The following is a 14,850-nucleotide window of genomic DNA, read 5'->3' as shown; positions in this document are numbered from 1 at the left end:
GCTTGGCATTGGGAGTCCCGCTGCGCTCTGGGGCATACCTCACGTTTGGCATCCCCATGGTAGCCAGCTACGTGGTGATCCTACCGGCGACGTCCTTGAGGCGGCTAATCCAGCGATTCTCGCCCTGCACAAAATCCTTGTGGCTGGCGGCTTCGTTCTTCCGCTGCAGCTTCTCGGCCTCCAGATCCTTGGCCAGGGTCTCCTCCCGAGCCTTGGCCTCTGAGAACATCTCCTCAAGGCCCTCCAGTTTCAGCTTCAGGTCTTTGATGGAGTTGTTGGCTTCGGAGAGCTCCCGGGCCCTGCTGACGGTCGCGCCCTGCGCCTCCGTCAGGGCGCCGTTGAGCGTGTCCTTCTCCTTGGACAGCTTCAGGGCCTGCTCCTTCAGCTCGTCCCGCTCCACCTCCAGCTCCTTCACCCTGCCGGTGTGAACAAGAGCCTGGGCATCGAGCGCCTCCTCGTGCCTTTGCTCCAGATCTTGGGTCCGCTGCACGACGAGCTTCTCCACCTCCTCATCCTTGCCGCGGAGCGTTGCGGCAAGCTTCTCCTCACGCGCGGCAAGGTCCTCCTCCTGGGAATCCAGCGCGGCCTGGTACTGGGTTCGAGCGGCCTCGGCCACGGCAGCCAAGTTCTTCGCCGTCTCCTGGGCCTCCTCGACGTCGGCCTGCTTCATGGTGAGCTCCACATCATGCTTGGCCAGCTCGCCCTGGGCGGCCTTCAGCTCCTCACAAGCCTGGCGGAACCAAGTCTGCGTCTCGGCAACGCGCACCTTGAGGTCCGCCTCCGCCTTGTCCACCGTTGCCATCCTAGACTTGGCCTTGTCCAGGCGGGCACGGTGGAGCGCCTGGAGCTTCCGGAAGTTGGCGCCCATGGCCTGGAGAAGCCGCTCCTCCTGAGAACCGTCACCGCCGGTGCTCGGTTCATCAACAACCTCGAGCCCGGCGGCTGCAAGCACCTCCTCGTCGAACACCTCTCCCTCGGTGGGCGCCCTGGAGCTTGACGACCCCGGGAGGTGGATGAAAAGGTCGTCGGTCACCCTCAGATACCTGCCGGAGCCAGAGGCAGCAGAGGAGGAAGGCTGGTCATCAACCACCTCCTCCTCGGCAGCGGCCTTGTCGGCCTCCCCGGCAGGCCCCTTGGCGGCGTCCTCAGCAGCGCCCTTGGCGGCCTCCTCGGTGGCGATCTTCTTGGCCTCCGCTGCGGCATCCTTGGCAACATCCTTGATGACGGTGTCGATGTCCTCTGGGTCCGCCGAAGGGGGATCTAGATACCGAGAAGGGGATGAGGCGAGGCCAGGACCAGGGGTCAGAAAGAAGAAAAAGCAAACAGGAACGGAAGGCGAGTGGCTTACCCGTGCCGCGCTGGGAAGCAGAGGTCCCCTCCCCCCCATCATTTGGCGCCGAGGCAAAGCCACCAACGCCCGAGTTCACCTCCTCCTCCTCCTCCGTGTGCATGGGATCGGTGCTTGGCGCCCTTGCCGGGGACGCCCCTCGGGGCGGCGTGGTCGATGGGGGCAGCGTGTTAGGGGTAGCCCTCTGTGGCTCCTCCTGCTGCTGTTCTCCTCCTGCAACCACGGCAAGGTCAGCGCCAACTGATCGTACCCCCAACACACGTTGGCGGAGGGCAAGTGATGGACTCACGCTGGGGGCTGGGCCGGGGGCTGCTGTCCGGACTGCTCAACACCACCAGTGGTGTGCCGGAGGCGCCTGCCGGGGGCTGGCCGCTCGTCGAGGTCCTGGCCCTCTTCACCGTCTGGGCCAGCGTCTCCACGTCCCTGCAAAATGAAAATAATTCAAGATAAGCGGCACTATTTGAGGAAACGGAGATGACAAAAGGGGGAATAAAAAACTTACTCCACCTCCTCCTCCTCTGTTGCCTTCCTCTTCCTCCTTGGGCTGAGGGATCTGAAGTCAAAGGTGACCTCTGCGTCAACGTTTGCCGGAGGAGGGGAAGGAGGTGGCGTCTGGCCGCGCTTGGACGAGGAAGAAATGGATGCCTTCTTCTTTGCCACCGCGGCCTTCACCACTTTCTTTGCTGCCGCGGCCCTCGTCTGGCGTGCGGACGTCTCCTGGGCCTGCCACAGTTGCGCGGCCCTGCCGGGCCGGACCGGCTCGCCGGAGGTGGCCCGCCGCAGAACCCGCCCTCTCCCCATGGCTGGAGGGTCGACGGCCACGGCCTCCTCCTCCTCGGCCTCCTCCTCCGACGACTCTCCGACCACATCTTCGACGAGAGGAGCCCCGGTGCCGGCGCTGCTGGCCTCCCCAGCGGCCTCCGCCCATTGGGCGAGCTCCTTCTCCTCCGCTTCCGCCGCGGCCTTGTCCTCCACGCCGCCGGCGTTGCCGGCCTCCTTGGCGAGCTCTGCCTCCGCCGCCCTGGCGGCGATGTAGTCCAGCTCCGCCTGGGTGGTGTCCTGGACGAGCCGCGGCTCGGCGGTGACGTACCCCTCATGCAAGGTGTCGAAGAACTCCTGCACTTGAATTTCCTCCGGCTCGACCCAGCTCGGGTCAAGACCATGCGCGTTGAAGTCCGGCATCATGGCGATGATGTCGGTCCGGCGGGAGTTGTTGCTCAGTGGGACCACTCCCGGCAGCAACCTAAACAAGGGCCCCTTGGCAACCTTGCCGGCCTTCGCGGCGGCCCTCGTGGCCTTGCCGGACCGCTCGACCTCGCCATCGCGGTTCATGTCGAGTTGAAAGAGCCGTTGGCAGAGATGGGCGTGCCTCATCACCGTGAGGTTGTGGTCGAGGCCGGGGTGGAGCCTTATGATGTCGGCGGCGTTCGTGAAAAGCCAGGCCGGCCTCCCCTTGTTGTGCGGCAGAGCGATTTGGCGGCGGATGAAATCCGCCCCGATCATGTCAAGGGTGAGCCCAGCCTCGGTGAGGCGAAGAATCCTGTTGGTGGCGATCGTGAGCTTCGCATCGTCGGCATCAACATCGCTCCAGTCGCTCCGCTGAACCGGCGGCGCTTGGCGAACCTGGCAGAAATCTCGTGGATCATCCTCCTCAATCCAGCACCACCGGCCCCGCCATTCTTCCCACCTCTCCTTCTGAGCGCCCTCCAGGTATGCCCCCTTGGACCGTGGGATCCAGGCGACGTAACCGGAAATGGTGCCCCTTGGTTGGATCTGAGGGAAGAAGTAGTGGCGGAAGAGCGCCGTGTTGGGATGCACCCCGGCGAAACCCTCACAGAGGTGCGCAAAGAGAGCCATGCACACCACGGCATTTGGAGTAAAATCCAGAAGGTGGAAGCCGTAGGTGTGCATGAAGTCATTGAAGAAATCAGAGAAGGGGGGGCAGAGGCCGCAAGAGAAGTAATCGACGAAGAATGGATACCGATTTGGGGCGGCCTCGGCGCAATTGGCGGGGATGACACGCGTGGCTGGATGCCCCGTCGTCTCCCCCCCCCCATCTTACACCCCCACAGGGGCTTGAATTAGTCCCGTAGTTCGACCGCGTCGACCGTCGAGGGGAAGTAGGCGAGCTGCGTCCGTCGCGCCACCTGCTCACTCTCCGGCGGCTCCGTCGCCCAGGCGTCTTTGGCCACTCCCTTGCCCTTGGTGGATTTGGGAGCCATGGCGGTTGCGAGAAGCGAGGGACGAAGGACAGCGAAGGCGCAGCGGCGGCGAGCAAAGGCGAAAGCTTGGGAAGGAAGGAGAAGGGGACGGCGGTTCCGAGATTGAAGAAGTTGCAGGGGTAAATGAGCAGCGCGCCCGCGGTTATTCCTTTTTACGGGGAAGGCGCGGGCCGCCTCTTTTCCCAATAACTGTGATGTGACGCATGCGTGCGGGAACTGCATCGCGCATGACCCCCCCACGTCGCGCGTTCAACGCGGGTCGCGGGGAAGCGCAGCAGACAAAACAGTTACTGCGGTAAAATCCGCCCCACCTGCCCGCACACCGTTTTGGGCCTGGCCCAACAACGTGTCGCGCTTATGTGTGGCCCAAGCCCGGGGGCTCCTGTCGGTGTACAAAAGTAGGGGCTATCCTTTTGACCCCTTTACTTGTGCGCGGGCAGTCAGAGCCGCGCACGCGCCACAACCACACTCAGCAGGGCAAAGGAGGGGAGCCGGAGCACAAGACGGTCAAGGCAACGCCAAGACCAGGAACACAAAAGAGCAAGAGGGCGAGGTGGGCTCCCCCGGCAAGGCCCTTGCCGAGGCGGCCTCCGCGGCCCCGGCAAGAGCCTTGTCAGGGCAACTCGCCCGATGCCAGCAGAGCGAGCCACCCTTGAGCCCACGGGTTCCGACCCAACGACTATGTTGGAACCAAGGCTCGGGAGGCACCTCTGTGGTGGCATGCAGATCTTTGTCAAGATCATAAACGTGTAAGATCAGATGAGGACCAGAAGACGGTGACCCTCGGCGGGATCCCAGCCGAGGGAATCCACAAGACCCCGGGCAAGCGCCTTGCCGGGGACGACTGCAACGCCATGGCAAGACCCTTGCCGGGCCCCCGGCAAGGCCCTTGCCGAGGGCGTCAGCGGGGCCACAGCCAGGCCCACGTCAACCAAGACTCCACCGCCGTCCCCAAGCAGCTGCTAGCTCAACCAGTTGGGCAGGCACCTGCATGGCGACGGGCGTCCTCTACGCCAACTCAGCAAGCACCTGCGTGGTGGCATGCAGATGTTCGTGAAGACCCTACCACCACGCCACCTCAGCTGCCTGCCTGCCTACATGGCGTCGCATGCATCGCTGGCCCAGGCGCGTGTCGAGGCAAGGCGAGGCGGCGACGGACGGGACGGGCCCCGTTCCCGTCCCCGATAAAGCTAAGGGACACCTAAGCGATGCATTAAATGTGTCTTGTCCTGTAATACGGGCGATAAAATCGCAGCACTATAGACCTTTCCACCTCCTGTATGCCACTGTGGCAGCCCCTTTCGACTATAAAAGGAGGCCCATGGCATACTGGAGGGGGGTTCGACTCTTTTGGGCAAGTTGCACCCCGTAGCTAGCTCAAGAACACTCAATACATCCACCAAAGCAAGACTAGGGTATTATGCATCTTCGCGGCCCGAACCTGGGTAAACGATCCGTGTGCTTCCTTCTAGACCTGCTCTTCTCACGACCCCGCGCCCGCCAACCGTAGAAGGGATTCCAGTGATCCCATAGGTGTCGTTCCCACCGACACCCCTCCTCCACTCCTTTATATACGGGGGAGAGGGGCACCCCATAGACACACAAGTTGACATTGTCTTAGCCGTGTGCGGTGCCCCCTCCACCATAATCCACCTCGGTCATATCGTTGCAGTGCTTAGGCGAAGCCCTGCGCTGGTAGCTTCATCATCACCGTCATCACGCTGTCGTGCTGATGAAGCTCTCCCTCGACACTCAGCTGGATCAAGAGTTCGTGGGACGTCACCGAGCTGAACGTGTGTAGATCGCGGAGGTGCCGTACTTTCGGTACTAGGATCGATCGGATCGTGAAGACGTACGACTACATCAACCGCGTTGTCATAACGCTTCCGCTTTTGGTCTACGAGGGTACATAGACAACACTCTCCCCTCTCGTTGCTATGCATCACCTAGATGGATCTTGCGTGTGCGTAGGAATTTTTTTGAAATTACATAAGGTATTCCTCCGGTATCCGGGAGTTGCACGATCTTATAGTCGAAGGAATATGTATTTGACATTAAGAAAGCTGTAGCAATAAACTGAACGATCATATGCTAAGCTAATATATGGGTCTTGTCCATCACATCATTCTCCTAATGATGTGATCCCGTTATCAAGTGACAACACATGTCCATGGTTAGGAAACCTTAACCATCTTTGATCAACGAGCTAGTCTAGTAGAGGCTTACTAGGGACACGGTATTTGTTTATGTATCCACACATGTATTTAAGTTTCCGATCAATACAATTCTAGCATGAATAATAAACCTTTATCATGAATAAGGAAATATAAGAATAACAACTTTATTATTGCCTCTAGGGCATATTTCCATCAATAGGATCTGCCAAGGATTTGTTCGCCCCGTTCTCTCGCCTGGGCTTGGGTCTCTCTTTTATTATTATACTAGGAAACATGCATGTGCATTGCAACGAGAGTAAAAAAGCCCAATAAGCAAACATGGCTCAAGCAGAACCCTTCCCACTCCTTTATTTCAACAAATGGTGGCAAAGTCATTGTCTCTTCTTCAGGCTATGGCTTGTTGGAAGGCGCAATTGGACATGTCTTCTCGGGACCGCGGGCGAAGGGCTAGGCAAAGCCACATCAAAGCGGACCATGCGAGGGCTCACCCACATCGGACGAAGTACGAAACGGCATATCCTATTTGGCGCGTAGGTCGCTCGTTATCCACATAGCGCATATCGCCTACAGTGTCCGGTTCCCTTTTGGGCCCGCCCATTTCGGATTCCCTGAACCTTTTTTTCGTTTTCTATTTTTTCTTTCCTTTTCTTCTTTCCTTTTTCGTTTTCATTTAATTAAACTGTTTATTTTTATTTCCTATTTTTCTTCCTTTTTTCCTTTCCTTTTTCCTCTTTTGCGACCAGATTTCAAATTTGTGCACATATTTTCTCAAATTGCGAACAATTTTTGAAAATCATAATCATTTCTCAAACTAGTGAACAATTTTGAAATCGTGACCATTCTTCAAATTCATGAAAAAAATTCAAAAATGCACGAAGAATTTTTTTAACATCATGAACATTTTTTCGAATTAGGAACAATTTTTTAATAGACGAACATATCTTACAAATTAGTGAATATTTTTTTTATCAATTTGCAAACATTTTATTAAACCCGTGAATGCTTGTGTTTGAATCGGCGAATATTCTTCAAATCGATGAACATTATTAGGAAATTGGGGAACAATTTTGTAATTCATGCACATTTTTTTCTTTTTCGAAATGCATGAATACTTTTCCAATACCTGAATAATTTTTGAATCAGCAAATATTTTTTGAATGGATGAACTTTTTTTAATTCATGACTTGTTTTTTGAATTTTCTGAATAGTTTAAAAAATCATAAACAAATTCTGAATTTGCAAACATTTGTTCAATTTCATAACCTTTTTTAATTCATGAACATTTATTTCCAAAATAATGAGTTTTTTAATATGCGGTCATTCTTTTATAAAATGAAAAACATTTTTTGAATTTGTGAACATGTTTTCGAAATTCTGAACATTGTTAGAATATGCTAACATTTTCCATAAAAGTCATGGAAATTTTTTTCAAATCCACTAACATTTATGATTTTTTGAACATTTAAGCCTTCCTTTAGCACAGTTTAAAAAATGGAACGTGTTGAAATCCCAAATTATTTAAAATACAAAAAACAGAAAAGATAAACAAAAGTGAAATTGAAGAAAACACATTAAAAACAGAGCGCGCCCTGCATGGGCTGCCCCAAAAGGGCCTGCTGGGGGAGTGAGGGGTGCGCTGCGCAGGCTCGCTCAGTAACCAGTACACCCTTCTCAACAAAAAAAAGTAACCAGTACACTGGCCATACTTGTCGACTACCATCAGGAAATAGCTCTATCTGAGCCTTCATCTAGAACAACATTAATCTCTCAAAAAACTCTAAGATGAAAAACTAAAACACCAAAAAAATGGAAAATTTAATTCAAAATAGCTCACGGATTTGGAAAACACGTTCACAAACATAACAAAAAATTCACAAATTTTAAATAAAGTTCACCTATGTAATTTATCAATTTTCAAACAAATTCACAAAATAAAAAAAAGTTCACCAATTTGAGAAAAAATAATTAAATTTTTTAAAAGAGTTCAAAATATTTGAAAAAAAATTTCATTGATTTTGAGTTCATCGAATTTGAAAAAAACATGGATTTTCAAAAAATAGGGCACAAATTCAAAAAAGTTCATCAACTTGGAAAAGGTACATGAATACAACAAAATTCACCATATTTGATTTTTTATCGATTTTGATAAGAAAAGGTTACACTTTGAGAAAAATAAAAACTAAATGGAAAAGGAAAAAATAAAAAAGAAAGAAGGGAAGGAAGGAAGGGGAAAAAAAGAAAATAATAAAATATAAGAAATAATAAAATGATGTAACTAATCAAATTTGGTGGGTGGCCTGTTTGGTTACCGTAGCTTATTCTAGAAGAAGAGAGGTCGAGCATTCGAATCATAATTCTTTTTTGGGGAGCTTCTAGTCAGCACCTTGAGCGTTGGTTGCTGTACAGGTCCATCAGCAAGGTGCTTGCATCGCTCGGTCCGTTTCACTATATTTGATTGCTTAATCCTGTTCACCGTGGACTTCTCAAAGGTCACTAATTTTTAAAAAGGTTCATCTATTTGAAAAAATGTTCATCGGTTTCAAATAAAAGTTCAGCAACTTCGAAAAAGTTCACAAAATGAAAGAAGTTCATTAATTTTGAAAAAATTAATCAAAATTTGGTAAAAAAGTCCATTAACTTTGAAAAAATACGTTCATCAAATTTTAAAAAAATTACATCAAATTACACAAATAGCTTAAGAATTTAGAAAAGTTTGTCAACGTAAAAAAAGTTCAGGAATTCAAAAACAATTCACCGGATTTTGATTTTTCATCATTTTGATAAGAAAAGGTCGCATTTTAAGAAAAATAAAAGGAGAAAAGAAGAAATAAAGAAGAGAAGGAAAAAAAAGATAAAAGAAGGAAGATCTGAAAAAAAAAGAAAATAGAAGAAAGATCTGGAAAAAAGAAAGTTAAAAATAATAAAACGATGTAAAAAATTACATTTGGGGTGGGTGCCCTGGTTGTTCCGTAGCTTATAGTAGACAAAGAGAAGTCGTGGGTTCAAATCATAACGTTTACTTGGGGAGCTCCTAGTCAGCGCTTCGAGCGTTGGTTGCCGTACTGGCGCTCACGGGCACGATCTGGTGGTCTGACCCGTTAGCAAGGCGCATGCATTGCTCGAGCTGTCGACAACAGGATCGATCCTCGCTCGCTCTGTTTTGCTATATTTATTTGATCATTTAACCCTGTTGACCGTGGACTTCTCAAAATTTGGAAAAAAAACTTTATCAAACTTGGAAAAGTTTTCAAAAAATTGCAAAAGTTCATTGAGTTTGGAAAAAAAGTTCATTAGATTCGAAAAAAGTTCAACGGATTTGAAAAAATTCCATCGATTTTGAAAAAAAATCATCAATTTTGAAAAAAAGCTTCATTCAATATTAAAAAAAAATCATCGATTTTGAAAAAAAAGTTCATCGGTTTTGAAAAAAGTTCACACGTCTGGAAAAAGTTCATTCAAGTGCTTAAGATAGTTCAAAAATTATAAAAAAAATCATCGATTTGGAAAGGAGTTCATGAAGTTCTGAGAAAGATTTTCAATTTTTAAGCAAAACTCATCAGTTTAAAATCACACATTTAATAAAAAGAAATAAATAGTAAAAGAAAAAAGAATAGAAAAAAGAAAGAAAAAGGAAAAGAGATGCGAACTGGAGAAAGAATAAAAGACCGAAAGAAGCTACTATGCGCAAAGTGTGTGTTGTTCCTAGCCGTTATTGTGGCGCGCTGTGAACGTACAAGTCTCGACTTCGATCTATCGCACGCGCACCATTTTTTGCACTTTAAACCGATAAAAGAAAAACGCAAAATGGGTCGGCCCAGCTCGCAACAGAGGGTGTGCATTTCAGGCGTCCATTTGCAAAATAATCTACAACGGGCACCTAAAGCGCCAAATATGAACCGCCCCTTGCTTGTACATTTTTTGTTTTTAAAAACAGGAAAAAATAGATGGGCTGGCCTCACGAAATAGACTGCCGATAGGAAATGCCTCCTCCCTGTGTGCAGCGCGTGGTATAGGAGGTTCTGTACGAAACACCATAATGGGAATGTTCTATTTGTCGGGCTCTTATCAAATTGGCGCACAAACACACTGGCCCGCCCATTTACTTACTGCACAATCCGTTTTCCCCTAGAAAATCTGTTTTAGGGAACCTTGTAAAAGGTTCCTGACCGGTTTTGGGGAACCTTCTACAAGGTTCATGAACCGGTTTTCCCTTTCTCTGTTTTTTTATTGGATTTCTTTCTTTTATTTATTTTTTTGAGTCAAAAAATATTAGGAATTTTAAAAAATCATATTTATTAAAAAAATCAATATCTTTCTTATTTTGAAAGTATCACAGTTTTCGAAAAATGTTCGATATTTCAAAATGTATTCACAATTTAAAAAATGATTAAAAATCGAAGTTTTCTCATAGTTTTAAAAACATGTTTGCAATTTCGAAAAAAACTATTTAAAATAAACGGTCCTGGTTTAGAAAAACATTTGTGATTTTAAAAATTGTTCCCAGTTTTAAAAAAATATTCAGGAATTTCAATAATATGTTTGTGCTTTAAAAAATGTTCATAGTTTCAAAAAAGTCGCCTTTTACAAAAAAATGTTCAGATTTTCAAAAAAAATCAGGCTCTTTAGAAATAGTATTGAAAAAAACCCGGGAAAAAACCATGTGCTAGTGCCGATAAGTCACTATAGTACGTACAATAGAAAAATGTGAAACACGGAAACAAAGGACATGAATGGCGCTAATGGGCTGGCATGTGGGCTCGTGCCTGTGCGTCTTGGGGTATATTTGATGCAAAATGCATCATATAGGTACCCCCCCCCCCCCCCCACCGTTCCCTAAAAAACATGTTGTGCCCAAAAATGGAGAAACAATTGGCAAGGTCTTAATTGCATGTTGATATTAGGTATACATTAATTAGGGGAATGTGCTTCTCGCAAAAAAAATTAGGGGAGGGTGCTAACTTGTTTAGTGCTAAACACAGACGTGGTTGAACGTATGAGATATATTGGCTCTCCATAACTCGCTCTTTTGAGATATAGATATAGATTACCAAAACCAATGTATATAGGATTATGATGCATTTTCAAGTTGTTTATTGGCTCACCATGCGAAAGAGATATGCTTCGGTACACGATTGGTATTAGACCGGTGTATTTTTGCGCCCGCTTTATGTTGGCTTAAAAAACGAGACAATCCAGAACTAGCCTAGCCTTTGAAGGCATTGTTAACATAGACTATCACATTTAGGTTCAAGGAGTTATCTTGTAGCTTTTTAATTCTGGTGGGAGGTTATGCGTGTTGTAATTAATCTTCTCTCTTTCGTTTTCTTCTCTCCTTGTAACCCACGCATATATGCACCTCCAGGGATTTTTTTTTTGACGAAACGCTGTCGGAGCAGCTTCTCTTTTTCATTTATAAGAGGAAAGGTGTTACAAGTATTTGGTCGGAGCAGGCCGCTATACATCAACTATGCCAACAGCCGGCAGCCCAGCAACATACATCAGCACATAATTCAGTCTGGCTCTCGAGGTCTGTCCAAAAACAGTTGAATCCTATGACGCCCAGCCTGGTTCCATGTCCTAAATTCATCAATCTAGGTTGAAGACCGCACTGACGGTGGACGCCTTGCTTTGGAAAATCCGGGCATTCCTCTCGCACCACGTGAACCACCAGATTGCCACTGCCAGACCGCCCCAGCCCTTTGAGTTGGTCAGGTTAGCGTTCACCATGTTGGACTCCCACCAATCAGCAAGGCTGGTTGTCGCCGCCGTCGGCGCAAGAGTGGTGGGGAGGTTCCAGCGGTTGAGCATCAGACTCCATAGAGCTTGGGTGTAGGAGCAGCGTGCTAGGAGGTGATCAGCACACTCGTCCGCCGCCCGGCAGAGAAAACAAATTTGGTCGCCTCTAACGACCAAATTTAACCGCACCTCCAGGGATATGCCCCTGCATATTTAACACGAAACCATCGCCTCTAACGAGGTAAGACGTTCCACCTATTTCCATAGGCATGTTTTTATAGAAGAAATCTTTAAACACTAGCGCCACTCTGCTGGTGGGCTAGCACGCTCCATGCGAGCCTAGCCAACAGGGTGACACCATGTTCTCTATGTGTGGCTTTGCTAACGAATACTAACATGCAATGTAGTTTTGAACATAAAGAGTACCATGCAAGCACAATTTTTTTTCTTGTAGGGACCTTGCACGCAAAATTTAATCATACAACAAGTTCCACTTTCCTTGACAAAAAATCATCTTGCTGAATTAAAGCTCTATATAAAGCAAGCTATGCTGAGAGTCGTGTGGCTTTCCTAAAAGTAGGCAAGACCTGCGGCCGGTCTCGCGGTATCGAGGCTTACCTCGGGATTATCATTCACTCATCTCTTGCTGACCCACACAAGACATAAGTTTTGGTTGCTACCGTCCCATGCATGGTATACTATTCTCTTCTCCTTGCCACATCTTTTCTTGACCAGTCCATATGATCTACCTAGCTTCCATGTTGATCAAATGAGTATTTTCTCTTTTGGATATTTTGCCTTACGAAAAGACGCACCAAAAGAAGGAAGAAAAGAGAAAAGAGGTGGTAGAACGCTAAAGAGAGCACATCGTCATGATATGTATGGCTTGCTTGGCTGTCTAGGCCTTTTCTGCCATGTAGGCGTATACGTATGTACGTAGCATATCATGATGCGTCATGCAAAAGAGATCTAAGGGATCAAACCTAGCTCTCGATCGTATCCTTGGATCCCCAAGCCATCATAAACCACTCTCAGTCTAGTACTTGAGATACATATGTAGCTCTAGTTAAGTACTGCCATCACATCTTTTAGTGCATATAGTTACATTATAAGTATACTACCGAGCTACCATGCTTTAAGCCGTCTAGCGATCATTAGTTGTAGTGATGACTAATGAGAGATCCGAGAGTAGGGCATTTTGGGGACCAAGCTCCATGGAGCCATTTATTTTTTAAAAGAGTATTCAAAATTCAAACTTTTTGATTTCAGAAAAATCTGAAAAAATATGCAAGTATACAAGGATGAAATGTACATGTGCGTAAAAAATCAGGACGAAATACCTTTGAAATGGGACCTGTTCAAAAAAGTCAAATATCTGGACTTTAAGGATGAATGGTATCATGTGTTGAAAAGCCTCAGATTTGTTTATGTTTTTTCCACATCCCTCATTTGAACGTACTTTGTCCTAAAAATTTACACACATGTACATTATACCTCCATATATATCTGTATTCTTTTAGAATTTTTTGAAATGTAAAAATATGAATTTTGATAAATTTTGAATTTTGCAAATGGAGGCCTCCATGGAGCTCGGCCTCCTCCAAAAGTGTGTGTGTGTGTAAACTTACACACATGATGAAAAAGACAATTCAGCAAAGAGAACTCTTCTTCCTAGGTATAAATGTATAAACGTACAGATGAGTAAATGTTGTTAGCACACTGATCCCTCGTTTCTGAATAAAATTATTGATCTTGTGAACGTGGTTGACCGAAAATGCACCTCCGCCAAAACTTTCGGTGGCAAGCAGACGAATTTCTCAGTCATTTCTGCTAGGAGATTCAAGTACCTGGGATACGACAACATATATCCGATATGGGAACATATATCCTGTGCTTACTTCTCTCATAACAGACCTTCGTTGAGCTTTATTTATAAAGTCCAAACGGCCAAACCGATACATGGTGGTAGGAAAATCCCCCATACAAGTGAGTCAAAAGATAAACATGGCAACCGAGAGAACAACAAGAACACCACCAACCCGAAGTTGAACAAGACAATATGAGTTGCCACACCTAATATGAGACTGAGCTAAACTACCGAACCGGGATAGAACCGCGCCGCCTGGGAAAACTACAAAACCCTGATGCACCGAACATACCAAGAATCATCAGGGAGGGCAAGCATCTGCCATCTCACTCCGGGGCATGGAGCTTTGATCCTGCGAGCAGATCATAAGGACCGAGAACGATGACCACAAGGACACGTGTAAGTGATAGGAGACCAACGAATTCACACCATATCAGACCCAAAGAAGCTTCAAGTTAGGATCAAGGCAAGCCCGAAGATGTCGACGCACAACACTCGGGTGGTATCTTAGTTCCCTAAAGAAGCCCCCAAGAGGGTAATGACGTGAAGTGTCGCTGCCGCCGAGCCTGAGTCGACGCATTAGGATTTTCATCTGGACCCTACATGAAGGAGGAGCCAAATGGCCGGCACGAGAACTCTAGATCCAAACTAGGAAGCCACAACGCCGAAGCCACCATAACGCAATGATCACCCACCACCCCTCCCCTTGCTGCCCCCATAGCCAAGAGAAGGCCCCAACACCACTGACGCATTGCTCACTACAGAGCTAAGTGCGCAACCTCACCATATGGGGTCATCGCCTCGGCATCCATGACAGACTCACCACTGCCACAGGAGCAACAAGATGTCCGAGAACCAGGCAGGAAGAACCGGACAGAGTTACAGAGCAACTGTCGTCGGTCAGCACCGGACATCCTCGACGTCGGTCCACGCAATGGGAGCCCCACCTTGGCTCGGGGGCATGGATCAAAGGAGGCAGACAACATCATAGCTGAGGCAGCCCTCTGGCAGCCGGAGCGATGGACCTCCACGGGCCGGATCAGGTCCAGCACTGGAGGCCCTCCACAAACTAACCCTAGATAGTCCACCACCGGATGTAGGGAAACCTGCACGCCACCACAGCCGCTGCAAGCCATGGCCTGGCCCGAGCACAAGCACCCATGCACCGCGCCGACAAAGAGGTTGCCATGCACCGCCCGACCATGCTGACACTCTAAATTCACACCACACCGCCTCCAAGGGTCATCGCGCCGGATCTTATGTGCTAGTTTGTAAGTATTGCAGCCATGTCGTGATTTTGGTGATGGGATTTGCCCCTTTATAGTGACCGTTTGGCATATTCTTGCTATTTTTCTAGCCTTCTTTTCAATAAATTATTATTGTAAGTATATCTTCTAACATTGCAAGAGGCATGGGCAGGGTGGATGGCCTTCCATTACCTACAAAATCCATGTTGCCTGCCCCCACATTTTTGTTGTTTTTGGATGATCCTTAGTCTAG

This window comes from Triticum aestivum, chromosome 2D (genome assembly GCF_018294505.1).
Source record: "Triticum aestivum cultivar Chinese Spring chromosome 2D, IWGSC CS RefSeq v2.1, whole genome shotgun sequence".
In the NCBI taxonomy this organism is placed as follows: Eukaryota; Viridiplantae; Streptophyta; class Magnoliopsida; order Poales; family Poaceae; genus Triticum; species Triticum aestivum.
The sequence above is the reverse complement of the archived record's forward strand: the minus strand, read 5'-3'. Positions refer to the sequence as shown.